The sequence below is a fragment of the Lissotriton helveticus genome, chromosome 7 (genome assembly GCF_964261635.1).
Source record: "Lissotriton helveticus chromosome 7, aLisHel1.1, whole genome shotgun sequence".
NCBI lineage: Eukaryota > Metazoa > Chordata > Amphibia > Caudata > Salamandridae > Lissotriton > Lissotriton helveticus.
In genome coordinates, this window is record NC_136068.1 from 1,621,220,894 (window position 1) to 1,621,233,275 (window position 12,382).

The window sequence follows — 12,382 nt, forward strand, 5'->3', positions numbered from 1 at the left end:
TCTTTCTGCGCAGTTTCCACACATTTATTTTTTCACTTTTGCTGAATCAGTTTGCTGCCCTGCTGTAAAGAGAGAAGATTGATACTCCATTGGCCGATTTACCCAGACTCAGTAACGAATAAAACTTCTTCTGCATTTTTGGTATAGAAATCCTTTAGCATAAGCATTAGCAAAACCCATAGGTCTGTCGAAGGTCGGTAGCCATTTGGTTTTGCCACTGCTTGTTTTATTGTGGCTAGTTATTTGCAAAGCTTTGTTAAAGAAGAAGCTGGGCCCTCGTTAATCTAAAGGAAAAAAATGCATAAAGCAATTTCGTCGGGCCTTAAAATGCACATGTTGCTAGAGTAGTTCTTGGCACCTGAAGGAACTGCTTAGTGTGTGAATGTGCTCCTTATGAAAGGGCAGTCAGTGACTAGCAGTGAAGTTAGCCTGGTTAAAGTAGGCTGCCCCCATAACTCCATGCTATATCCTGCAGTGGGTGGAGGAAATGTGAATGACTGCAAAAGACCAATAGATGAAGAGGACTGGTTGAAAAACCCGTATTACAGTTAGCGAACCAAATAAGATGAAGAAGGGGGTAAGGATCTGGCATGGCAGACCTGCCCAGTAAATATCTGCAGGTGGAGGCCTGGAGGCTAATGATGTTATCCCGTGAGTGACTGCTTATACTGAGTAACACTAGTCTGAGTACCATCAAAGAACTTCAACAACTAACTTACTTTCCAGACCCAGCTGCAAAGCCTTTGACGCAGTACCCTTCTCTTCTCCACGCCCATGGATCTTCTCCGATAAGTGTTGAAGCCTCCATGTTAAACAACAGTAGATATTACAGCACCCAGCACAATGTGCTGCATGGATAAATACTTATAAGGTCCCAAAGGCGAGGCCGATTGCATTGCAAATGCTTGTTTATTTTATTGTGATAACTCTGTCGCCAAGTGGCCAAAAACAAATAACATCTTGTGTACTGAAATTAGCCCTTGTACAGGGGTGTTCAAGGTGTTCTGATAGAGTGCCTACAAAGTGGTATTGTAGGCTGATTGTGTTGGAGGAATGTTATCTTGTGGGTGCACTCAAATGAACATGTGTCAAATGTCATTGTGTTTAAGATGAGAGAAGGCAACTTAAGAACCTGAGCATGTAAAGATGGTGTTTCATACCTCCATGTTACAGCACCTCATTTTTGTAGACTGTGCTGCGTACACAGTATGCAGTCACTCACATTGCTTTTAGACAAATGCTGGTTACCCAAGACCCCTCCACTTTCTCACACCTGGTGTGGGTAGCTTAGGCGCGCCAGCCTCTCCTTTTCATGTGCTGCTAGTGGTGTGAGTCCTGGTTGATTGTCATGAATGCTGGAGGCTTTGGGGGAAGTGGCTAATAGAGCCATGTTTGCACTGCATATAGTGCAGCACACAGAGTAGCGATAGTTGCATGACCCTCAGCAGCTTCCTGGTACCACTTACTGATAGTCCTCCTTCCATCTCCATGCCTTCGGAGAAGGCATGTAACCATGCGAGATCACGTATACCGAAATCCAGCTATAAGCCACCATACTGAATACACACACAGCTGATTCAAGCAGTACAAAGCCTTTCCTCTGCACTTGGCTTACAGATCCTTCCTGTGAGAAGGAACTCAACCATGCCAGCTCCAGATTTGCTGCTTCATAATATTTTGCTATGCCACGATTGCGATGGCCCAATGGAGTCCTGCAGCATACCGAGACTGCTAATTGCACGCCACCTTGAAGTACCTCTTTTTATTTTTTTTGGTCCTCATCTCACCTTTCAAGCCTCTGCGGGTCTTATGAAGCCGCCTTCGTTATCTGGCGCCCCTACGGCTTACCGCACTCGCTTGGGTCGTCCGACCAGTCCCATTATTTTGTAAGGGACCCTGGTGTAATCATAAGACCAATGATATTACAGTAATCTTAGGTTCTTACCCCAGCTCACGAGGGGGTGCCAAATGTTCGTGATCTTATCCTCCACTTCATCATACTCCAATCATGCCATAGAGAATGCAACTTCAAGCCAATCCTCCCTTTGCGGGGGTAGGTGTGTCTCCTGTAATAGACATATTTGTGCAGTTGATAGTTCTAAATGTTTAAGAATTAACCTCTGCCTCCGAGGGCACCTTAAATCATTGACGTTCCATGTGACAAATATTATCCCTCTATTTTTTAAAATCACACCTGCCATTGTCCTCTTTTCCTACATGAAAGCAACGACCCTTTTTTGAGGCAAGAATTTACATGGATGTACAGAAGGTTTAGATGAGGTAAAAAAAAAAATCGTTTTTTTCCCACTGCACCCCCACCACGTGCCCCCCCTCCTACCCAAACCCCCCCTCCCATTGCCCCGTGAGGAACCTTCCCTACTAATAGGCAAAAGCCTATTTAGCCATCTCCCCCCCCGAAGCAACTATGTAATCCCAGTTATTTATTTACAAAATTTCTTACTGATTACACTTCATTTTTAATTGAAGACCCATTAATCTGTCTTAACCTTGATCTATTTCGACCCCTGCCCCTCTTTTCTGTCTCTGATCTCGGCTATGAGAGCGTCAGCTTCCTGCCCTGACCTAATCTGGTGCATACGGTTATTCCACATTACACTCAACTGTGCCAGGAATTTTAACTGCGCCTTGGCTCCTAGGCTGTTCAACTCCTCCAGCCTTTTCCCCAACTCCCACTGCCTTGCTGCGGTGATATGTGATATATCGGATCTTATATAGAAGGTAAAGGGGTTCAAGCTGTTGAAATGTATGGGGCCTTCTTTTAGTGCGTTGGAAAGGATCTGTTCTTTTATGGTGTATGTCAAAAAGTTCACCAGGATCTTTCTGGGTTTCTGTTTTGTAAGATTTCTCCTAAAAGGGTCGCGATGTACCCTCTGTATGTCGTGCAACAGGTCTACCTCTCGTGTATCTTTTAATACTGTCCCCTTCAGTAGGGATATGACAAAGCCCTTAATATCGCCCCCTCCATGGACTCCGGCACATTCAGGATTCTTAGATTATTCCGACGCAAATAATTCTCCAAGCGCTCAATGTCTACCTTGAGTTCCTTATTCTGTACAGACAGCTTAGTAACCTCTGCTTCAGAAGTGCTCATCGACTCCTTAATCTTAGGGAGTTCCAACTCCATAGCCTCGGTCCTGAGAGTTACCTCATCTACCCTCTTGGTCAGTTCTTCACATGAAGCTTTTATTGCTGCTTGGTTGGCCTCGGATACTGTAAATCTGTTGGCCATCTCAGCTTGGTTAGTTTCCGATACTGTAAACCTACTGGTGATTTCTTCCTTCATGGCCAATAGTATAGCGGCCAACGTTCCTGCAATTGCTTCTGGTTTATCTTTATGGGACTCAGTGCCTGTATCCGTACTGTCGGAGGGGTCAGATTGATGTTTTGGCGCGTCTTGCGCTGTGTTCAGCATATCTGAGCTTCTAGCCGATGATATGATATCCTGCATGCCACTTGGACCATCCTCCTCTAATGCCAAATATCGATTAGTTAGACCTATGTCTGGATGTATTGTTACCTCTACTTCCACTGGGACGGTACAGTTATCGGTGCTGCTCCCTCCGACCCCTCCCTGTGGCGAACCTCCTAAGGTGTTTGCCCCCGGGGTAACTGAGGTAGGCTGAGAGTGCCGAGGAGATTGATTAGCCTTATTGTTCTGAGCAGGCTGAGTAGAGATTGTATGCTGGGAAGGTCGAGCTTCCAATGTGTGGCAGCTGGAAACAGAGGTTGTAGTGACGGTATTAGACATTACTTTATAGTAAGTTTTAAGTGAGGGGGTAACTTTTATGCTTGCCTCTGCCACTTTAGCTCCTTTGTTTTTACCCCTGCTTTTAATATTTTTAGGGCTTAGATACTCTTCAGAGGTGTTCTGCCTAGTTTTTCCTCTTCTTGCACGTTCCTTTATTTCCAAGATAGGGGGTGATATGCGTGGTGGATATGCAGATTTACCCTTGGATGTATTTAACACTGTCCTTGCCCTTAATGTATACCTGTTTCTTATTTCAGGGAACTGGTTTTCCTCGGTGTTACTAGCTCCGTTTGTAATCTCTTTACCACCACCAGCGCCTAAGCCCTTGTCACCGCTTCCCTCTACATCCATACACCTTACCGAGGTACTCTTAAAATAGCTGTTATTTATTTGGGGGTTAAGTCCTCTGAAAGCACTGGCCCGTGTGCTGCTCTCACCCCCTCTGCCCCCCCAGCAACACTCTGCCTCGAAGCTTACACCGCTTCGCTCCCTGGACACAACGCTACTTGCGATTTCTGTAGTAGCTCTCCCCGCTTCTCCCGCCGCGTCAGCTCTAAAAAAACTCCCGCTGGCTCTGCCACCATTGACCCGGAACTCAAACAAGGCGGAATCACGCCTCGTCCGTAGACTGGCCGCCTCCTTCCACAGCCAATACCGGTTCGTCGAGATGCAGACGTTGACACCATCCCCTTCGCTTCGGTCGTGTGGGTCTCTCCTCCAGCTGGTCTCTCGTCTCTCACCATGAGCGGGCTGACGCACACCAATGTCCGGGGGCATGCTCGATCGGCAGCGGTACAGTGCCGGTACAGTGCAGAATAATGCGCAGGGTTAACAGAAAGTTTTCAAAGAAAATATCATATGGGTCTACAAGTACTCCATAAAAATGCAGGAAAACAGCTGCTCCATGGGGGAAAGAAGGTGGCTACGGCCATTTAGGTAGCGGCCGCCATGTTCCTCCTCTCTGCCGGAAGCCCCTCCCTGAAAGCCACCTTGAAGTACCTCACCCAAGGGCATTTCCTGGATTGAATTTTCTTATTTTTCTTTGCTGTATTTATGCGCTACATCCGTTTTTTTCCCTTTTCCTCCCGTCAGTGCACCGTGACAATATTCATGGGCGTTTATCCTCACCACATGACCACCTTATTCCCATCCAAGAAGCCTTGAATCTTTTTCCACTTGGCTCTTGCTGTGCTTTCTTTCTCCTGTTGCCTCCCCATTGCCAGAGAATCTGGGTAAAAGTTCTGAGACAATGTTCCCTTTTGGGACATTTGTGCATGGCTCTGCTCCTATGTGCGTAATAGGAGTACATGGTGTAATACAAGATACATTCCTATGCGGATAATAGAAGTGTGGAAATCTTAATCCCCTATTCATAAGCCATTGGTGAGTGTGATTATTGAGGTTGGTGGAAAAAGGGCCTTGTGGTTGTTGTTGTACATATGTGGAGTGACTTATCACGTCTCTGTGTTTTCTTGCAAAGGGTCCGTGTAGTCTTTGGGCATCTGTGTACCGTGTTCTGAATAAAGCAACAGCACCTGAGGGGAACCTGGCCACCTATCTTACCATCCAATGGAACAGTCTACCCATACCTTTCCTTCTCCCGTTATTCCTCCTTTTCCCCTAAGGGCTGGTCAACCACACTCTATATTTCTTGGGGTGTTAGGGATTAGCCTGCAGGTGAGAGGATGGACTATCTTCGTTCCTGCGGTACCCGGTTTTCAGGTGAGTGGATCCCGAAACTCATAGAGCTCCACTGGTTCGCAATCCACAAATGCACAATATTCAAGCTCCTCTTGCACAGGTACAGAGTGTTACACAACATTGGGCCCACATACCTCAACATCTGTATAAACTTCTGCAAACCTACCAGAAACCTTAGCTCAGCCAGACTCCTACTTGTAGACACCCCTGCATACATATGCATAACCAGATCCAGCACTTGGGCCTTCTCCTACCTCCTTGCTCTCTCCTAAACCTGAAAGGACCTGCCCGTGCACATAAGAGACACCTACTCAGTGCTTGAATTCCAAAAATACTGAAAACCAGGATCTTCACCTAGCCCTGAACCTGGCTCAGCCCATCCAGCACTAGGATACCCTCCTGGATGAGGTGTGCGCTATACAAATACACATAACACAACAGAACGGAACAAAACTGCCCTTCCTTATAGAGTGATAGTGAGTAGTGATTGGCTCATATACAGGGTTTTAGGTACTCTTTGTGCAGTAAAATTAGACAAATGCTCGATATCCTAGGTCACTGGGTGCATCCCCCAATGGTAGGTCATGGAGGAATGGGGGTTGTGCTGGAGGGCCCCAAAGTCGCTTTACGACTAGGTTTTCCATGTCAGAAAGCCCGACAAGGAAAGCCTGTGGGGAAACAGCTTTGTAATCCGAACGGCGGAAACGCCGTCCTTAAGGGATTACGTGGCGGGTCCAACAGGCCAACGGGCTCCACATCGTATGTCAGCGGAAATAACGGTCCGGTTTCACTTTTGACCGCCGGCATTGTAATGCGGCGGTTGAAAGTGAAACAACCAGTATTTTGACTGCAGGTCGGAGGCTTGCTGACCGACATCAAAATAGGGCCCAAAGTGTTTAAAATCCCCCCAAAAAGGAAATACATCTGAAAAAAAGGAAATCAAAGTTACAAACATTGGTTTATTATAAATAAGGCTTCCAGTTTCCATTTTTACAGTTTTTTTAAAGATAAATACAGACAGAAAACAGTCTATTTCCCGTCTGTGTTTATTTTTAAATGTGGAAAAATACAGAAAATTGTACTTCCTGTAAGTGACTCTGTTGTCCTTCATAAATTCCAGACCAACTGCTAAGCAGATAGACACCATGGGGATTTAAAAACAAGATTGGATTCCCGTAAATACAGGCATATGTTAACATATATTTCTATATAAATGTTAATATTTACCTGTCAGTGTAGTGTTTTGTTATATTTGGCTGCCTAATTTGCTAAAATGTGACAGGCAGCAAGTACATGTGAATTTTTATCAGTGAAATAAAAGAGAAAATATAACATTTTACGACTCCATTTAGTATCAAAACATAAAATAAATAAGAATACATAAAATGGCCCAAAAATAAATATGGATAAATACAGACAGAAATGTTAGAAGAATAAATACTATAAAACCGGGAGCCCTAATACACCCAAAAATATTTCCTTTAAATAAAAACAGTAAATCCAAATGCCCATGCATTTGGAATTCCTGCAAAGTAAAACAAAACACCACCAGCAAAAAAAATGACATTCCCAAAGGTACATATATACATTACACTTAATCATCATAAAACAAGTAACATATCACAATGTAACAAAAACATAGCGATAAATTACTAAAACAGAGTATGAAAACCCACACCTACAGACTAGTGAAAAACACTACAATTAATAAGATCAAGGGGCCTATTAGGATGGCGGACGGACCTGCGTACGTCCGCCACCCCCGAGGTGGAGGGACCGTCCGCAAGGGCAGCGGCGGTCCCTCCAGTGCAATTAGGATGTGACCGCCACCCTGGCGGTCACATTCTGTATGTTTAACCTTGCGGCGGGTGCTGCTTGAAGCAGCACCCTCCGCAAGGGAAAAAATGCATGTTTAACATTTACATGCACAAAGCGGCAGGCACCGCGCTGTGCCTGCCGCTTTGTGCATGTAAATGCTGAGGGGTACCATAGGTACCCCCCATGTGCACCCCACATGTGCACCCCCCACCCCCGACACCCTGGGAAACGCCGAAGACCACATGCTTTTCCGCATGTTTCCCCATGCATCCTAATATGGCTGGCGGTGTCTGATAGACACTGCCACCATATTAGAGCGGCGGACGGTCTCCCCGTCCGCAGATGACCCCCATGCCATGCTAATCTGGCGGGGGGTCTTTTCTCTCACCGCAGCTGTGAATCCGCATCCTCCGGGCCGGCGGTGGCTTCCGCCGGCCCAGAGGATGCGGATTCACCGCAATCCTAATCGGGCCCAAATGTACAAAAAACCCAAACAACATGTAACTAACTACTGTACTTCCCACTACATCCTCTCTACCCTCAAAACCCTAAACAACCCTTTAAATAGGACTTACCTGATCCTTCAAACGGCACCTTACCGTGACCTGGATCCCATAAAATAGACTAAAAATTACAAAACAGAAGGTAACAGTAAAAAAAACAAAATGGCAGCTAAATGAAATTAAGAAAATGCTATCTCCCAAGGGAAAATGGGTGAAAAAAGCTGAATATATATATTACAAAATGTAAATAATTATTTAACATGTAAAACATGTGAAAAAATGTTGTACAAATTGTAAAGTATACATTAAATATGAGTATAAAAAATATACAATTATGTAATATATACTTAAAAACTTATGTTAAAATGATGCTAAAAATATATATATAAAACAATTCAAGAAATGTTAAAAAAAAATGTTAAACAATAGAAAAAAACCTGGGAAATGTACACCATACAATGCTATTTAGATATTGTTTATATTGTCTGTAAAATAATAAAAATGTATTAAAAATAGTTTTATTTACCAATATATAAATGTTTTTAACTAAACATACATATGTTTAAAAAGGTAAAAATATACATTAAATACGCTCTGAAAAAATAAATAAAAATTGAAAATTGTATTACGTCTTTATTTTATGTAAAATATGTAAATAATAATGTTATTTATTACAAATGTGCAATTAACTACTTTTTAAATTCTCTTTCTAAACACTAACAATACTAATGAACTAACATGAACTATTCCTACTACATGGAAATACAATTTAACAAAAGAACTTCACACTAAGGGGTATATTTACAATGAAGTGACAGAGTGCGGTGCTAGCTTTCCTGGCTTAACACCGCACTCCGCCACTTCAGAAATGCAGGGCTGCACCATATTTACAACAATATGGTGCAGCCCTGCGTTTCCGCCTGCGCTGGTGCTAAACTTAGAAGCCTAGTGCCAATGAAGGCACCCTTGCCCCTCACTGCCAGGGCGTCTGCGTTGATGGGAAGATTATTTATGTCAGGAATGTCTTTCCAGCCGAGGGATTACAATGGCAGTTTCCCACTCCCTTTTTGTGCTGGCCTATCCAGCACAAAAAGGCATTGGGGGCCCCCAGCAGGGCCCCCAAGGGTGCCAGGCTGCCGAATGGTGGCCATGCCCCTTCTTGATCCCTGCACCCGGTGGCAGGCACCTTGAAGTGCCTGCCACCGGGTGCAGGGATGAATGGCACCTCTGCCCTTTACAATGTTAGCATGCATTCCGTTCTGAATGCATGCTCCCATTGTAAGTAAAGGCATACGAGCGAACATAGTACGGTCGCATCCTAATTCCTGGGCTGTAACAGAAGACAGGAGGTTGTTCGGTTACAGTTCCAGAACGAGTCCATCCAACATCGTAATCGGGCCCTAAATAGGTAACAATTATTATTTCCACTTCAATCTAAAGTAATTTAAAGAAGGTGTTGTACACTAAAAGAGTGACATTTACTACTCCCACTCTGATTTAAACAAATTTGGAGAAGGTGTTGGACACTAAATGGGGACAATTACTATTCCCACTCCAATCTAAACCAATTTGGAGAAGGTGTCGGCACTACAGCAGCAACATTTCCTATTCCCAGTCCAATCTAAACCAATTTAAAGAAGGTGTTGGACACTAAGTGCTAGATTACAGGTTTGGCGGTCCAAAGGACAGCCAAATCCACAGTAGTGGTCCAGCCGACTGCTGAATTACAATTTAGGTGGTCCGACTGCCGCAACCTCCAGGATCTGCTACGGCACCGCAAAACAAATTTCCCCACAGCCAATCTTTTCATGGAGGTGAGCTTGCCATGAAAATGCTGGTGGTAGGGAAAAAAAGGGGGACCTGTGAAAATCTGAAATAATTTTCGTTAGCTATGTAATTCTTCCATCTTCACTGTTGCTAGCCTTTCTATTCTTGTGTCATCAAGAAAACAAGTTACTTACCTGTAACTTTGGTTCCCCAGTATTGGTAACTTTCATAGATTTCCATGCTTTTGTATCATTCCCCGTCGTCAGAATGGGAGTCTCGGTAACAAAAATAACATAGCAGTAGATACAAAAGAGAAAGAAAAAGGCCTAGGCCTCATTCCCTTTTGTAGCATATCCGCCTCTTTTTTGTAGAAGAGACCAAACTTAGGCATCAGCCAATCAGAAGAGACTCACCCCATAGAACCCTCCTGAAGGAACCTCAGAGCCTCAGATTTTCGTAGCCGTTGTGTAACAGTCACCATATCTGCTGAAGGCTGAGCTTTCCCCGGGGAGGTGGGTGGGCGCATGGGAATCTATGAAAGTTACCAATACTGGGGAACCAAAGTTACAGGTAAGTAACTTGTTTTCTTGCCCCAGTATTGGAACTTTCATAGATTCCCATGCTTTTGTATCAGAGTAGCAAGCAGTTAGCAATAAAAAAAAACACAATTTGGGTCATAAAACATTGCAATAGCCAACACGACATAAAGATACAAAATGTGCAAAATAACGGAAAGTGGGATAGAAAGGAAAAGCTCACCAATTATTGGAATAGGTTCCTCAGGACAGCCTGGCCCACTGACGCATCCTCTTGCTGTAAGGATTCCAAGCAGTAATGCTTAGTAAAGGTGTGGATACTGCTCCAGGTAGCAGCTCTGCAAATATCTTTAACCTGCACCCCCGCGAAGAGGGCTGTTGAAGATGCCACTGATCTTGTGGAATGTGCCCGAACCCTGCCAGTCAGCGGTTTACCTGCTGCAGTATGGCAATGTAGAATGGCACCTGTAATCCATCTTGCAATCCCCTGTTTTGACAGCGGGAGACCCTTGCTTGGACCACAAAAGGCAACAAACAACTGAAAGGATTTCCGAAATCCCTTGGTACGATCCAAATAGAATTTTAAACATCGTTGAACGTCCAGAGAATGTAGTGACTGCTCCGCTGGTGTAGCCGGGTGAGGAAAGAACGCCTTCAGAATAACCGGCTCGTTCAAGTGGAAGTTCTAGGGCACCTTGGGTATGAACCTTGGGTTAGTTCTCAAAATAACAGTGTTTCTTTTAAATTGCAGGAAAGGTTCTTGGATTGTGAGAGCCTGCAATTCTCCAATACGTCTTGCCGATGTGAGAGCAAGAAGGAGAGACAATTTCCATGAAAGGAACTTCATCTCTGAACGATGAATTGGTTCAAATAGGCTTTTCATGAGTTGAGTGAGGACTAGATTTAGGTGCCAGGTAGGAGGCGGAGGCCTCACTGGTGGAGAGACCCGGAACAAGCCTTTTAAAAATTGTTTCACAAGTCTGGAAGACCACAACGAAGGACCTGACTCCGATCGTCTGTATCTTGAAATGGCTGCCAAATGAACCTTTATAGAAGAATGGGCCAGCCCCGACTTAGCCAGGGACAAGAGATAAGGTAGAAGCTGATGACGTTTTGAAGTAAAGGGGTAACTTTCTGTCTCCTGCACCAAATACAAAATCTCTTCCATTTTAAGCGGTAAGTCCTGTTTGTGGAAGGAGCTCTCGCTTGGGAGAGGACTTCCTTAATTTCGTTTGAGATGAGGAGATTCATAAATTCTCGCTGCTCAGGAGCCATGCTGTCAGGTGTAACGACTGTGGATCTGGATGCCAAACCTGTCCTTCGGACATTGTGAGGAGATCTGGAATAGCCCTCAAGGGAAGAGGAGGAGCTAGCGATAGCAGATGGAGCTCCGTGTACCAGAACTGTCTCGACCAAGCAGGGGCTATTAGGATCATCCTGCATGGTTCCACTTTGATCTTCTTGATCAATCTCGGGATCAGTAGAATGGGGGGAAAGGCGTAGACAAATGTCCTCGACCAGGCTATCGAAAGCGCATTTCCCAATGATCCTTGTTGGTGATGTCTGCTTGCATAAGACCGGCATTTCTTGTTGGTCTGTGTGGCATAGAGATCTATTGTTGGTCTGCCCCCCTGGTAAAAGACCTCTTCCAGAACCCGCTGGTTCAGCTCCCACTCGTGACTGACCGAGAATAACCTGCTCAATCTGTCGGCATTTTCGTTTAGAACTCCTGGCAAGTGTTCTGCCTGCAGCGACATTCCATGAAGGATCGACCATTCCCAGATCTCCAGAGCTTCCTGCGACAATGGGAGTGATCTGGTTCCTCCCTCCTTGTTCACATAATGCATGGCCGTGGTGTTGTCCGTCCTGATGAGCACTTGTGAATCTTTTAGGCAAGGGAGAAAGGCTTGCAGAGCCAGTTTTATTGCCCTTAGCTCCAAGAGATTGATGTGGAGCCGACGATCGTGAGAAGACCAATGGCCACTGACATGCAGGTCTTGCATCACCGCTCCCCAGCCCTCCAAGGACGCATCCGTTGTCCCCACCTGAGGAGACGGATCGCTGACGAAGGATAGACCTTGGGAAAAGTTTCTCTGGTCTGTCCACCACCGGGCCGCTCTTTTCATTGACGGAGTGATGTTTACTTTGTCGTCGAATGACCCGTGAACTTGTGTCCACTGGATGTCCATTTGTTCTTGGAGAGGACGCATGCGCAGTCTGCAGTGAGGTATCAGGGGTATACATGATGACATTACCCCCAGCAGAGACTTGTAGCGGCGTACTGAAAG

General features: G+C 45.0%; 1 long non-coding RNA gene across 1 annotated transcript; it reads left to right on the forward strand.

The window, feature by feature from the left end:
* Window positions 1-295: 295 nt before the first annotated feature.
* Window positions 296-7,031, forward strand: LOC144767580 (uncharacterized). Its single transcript, XR_013598266.1, has 2 exons — window positions 296-4,566; window positions 4,605-7,031. It is a non-coding gene; the product is annotated as an uncharacterized LOC144767580 (long non-coding RNA).
* The last annotated feature ends 5,351 nt before the right edge of the window (window positions 7,032-12,382 follow it).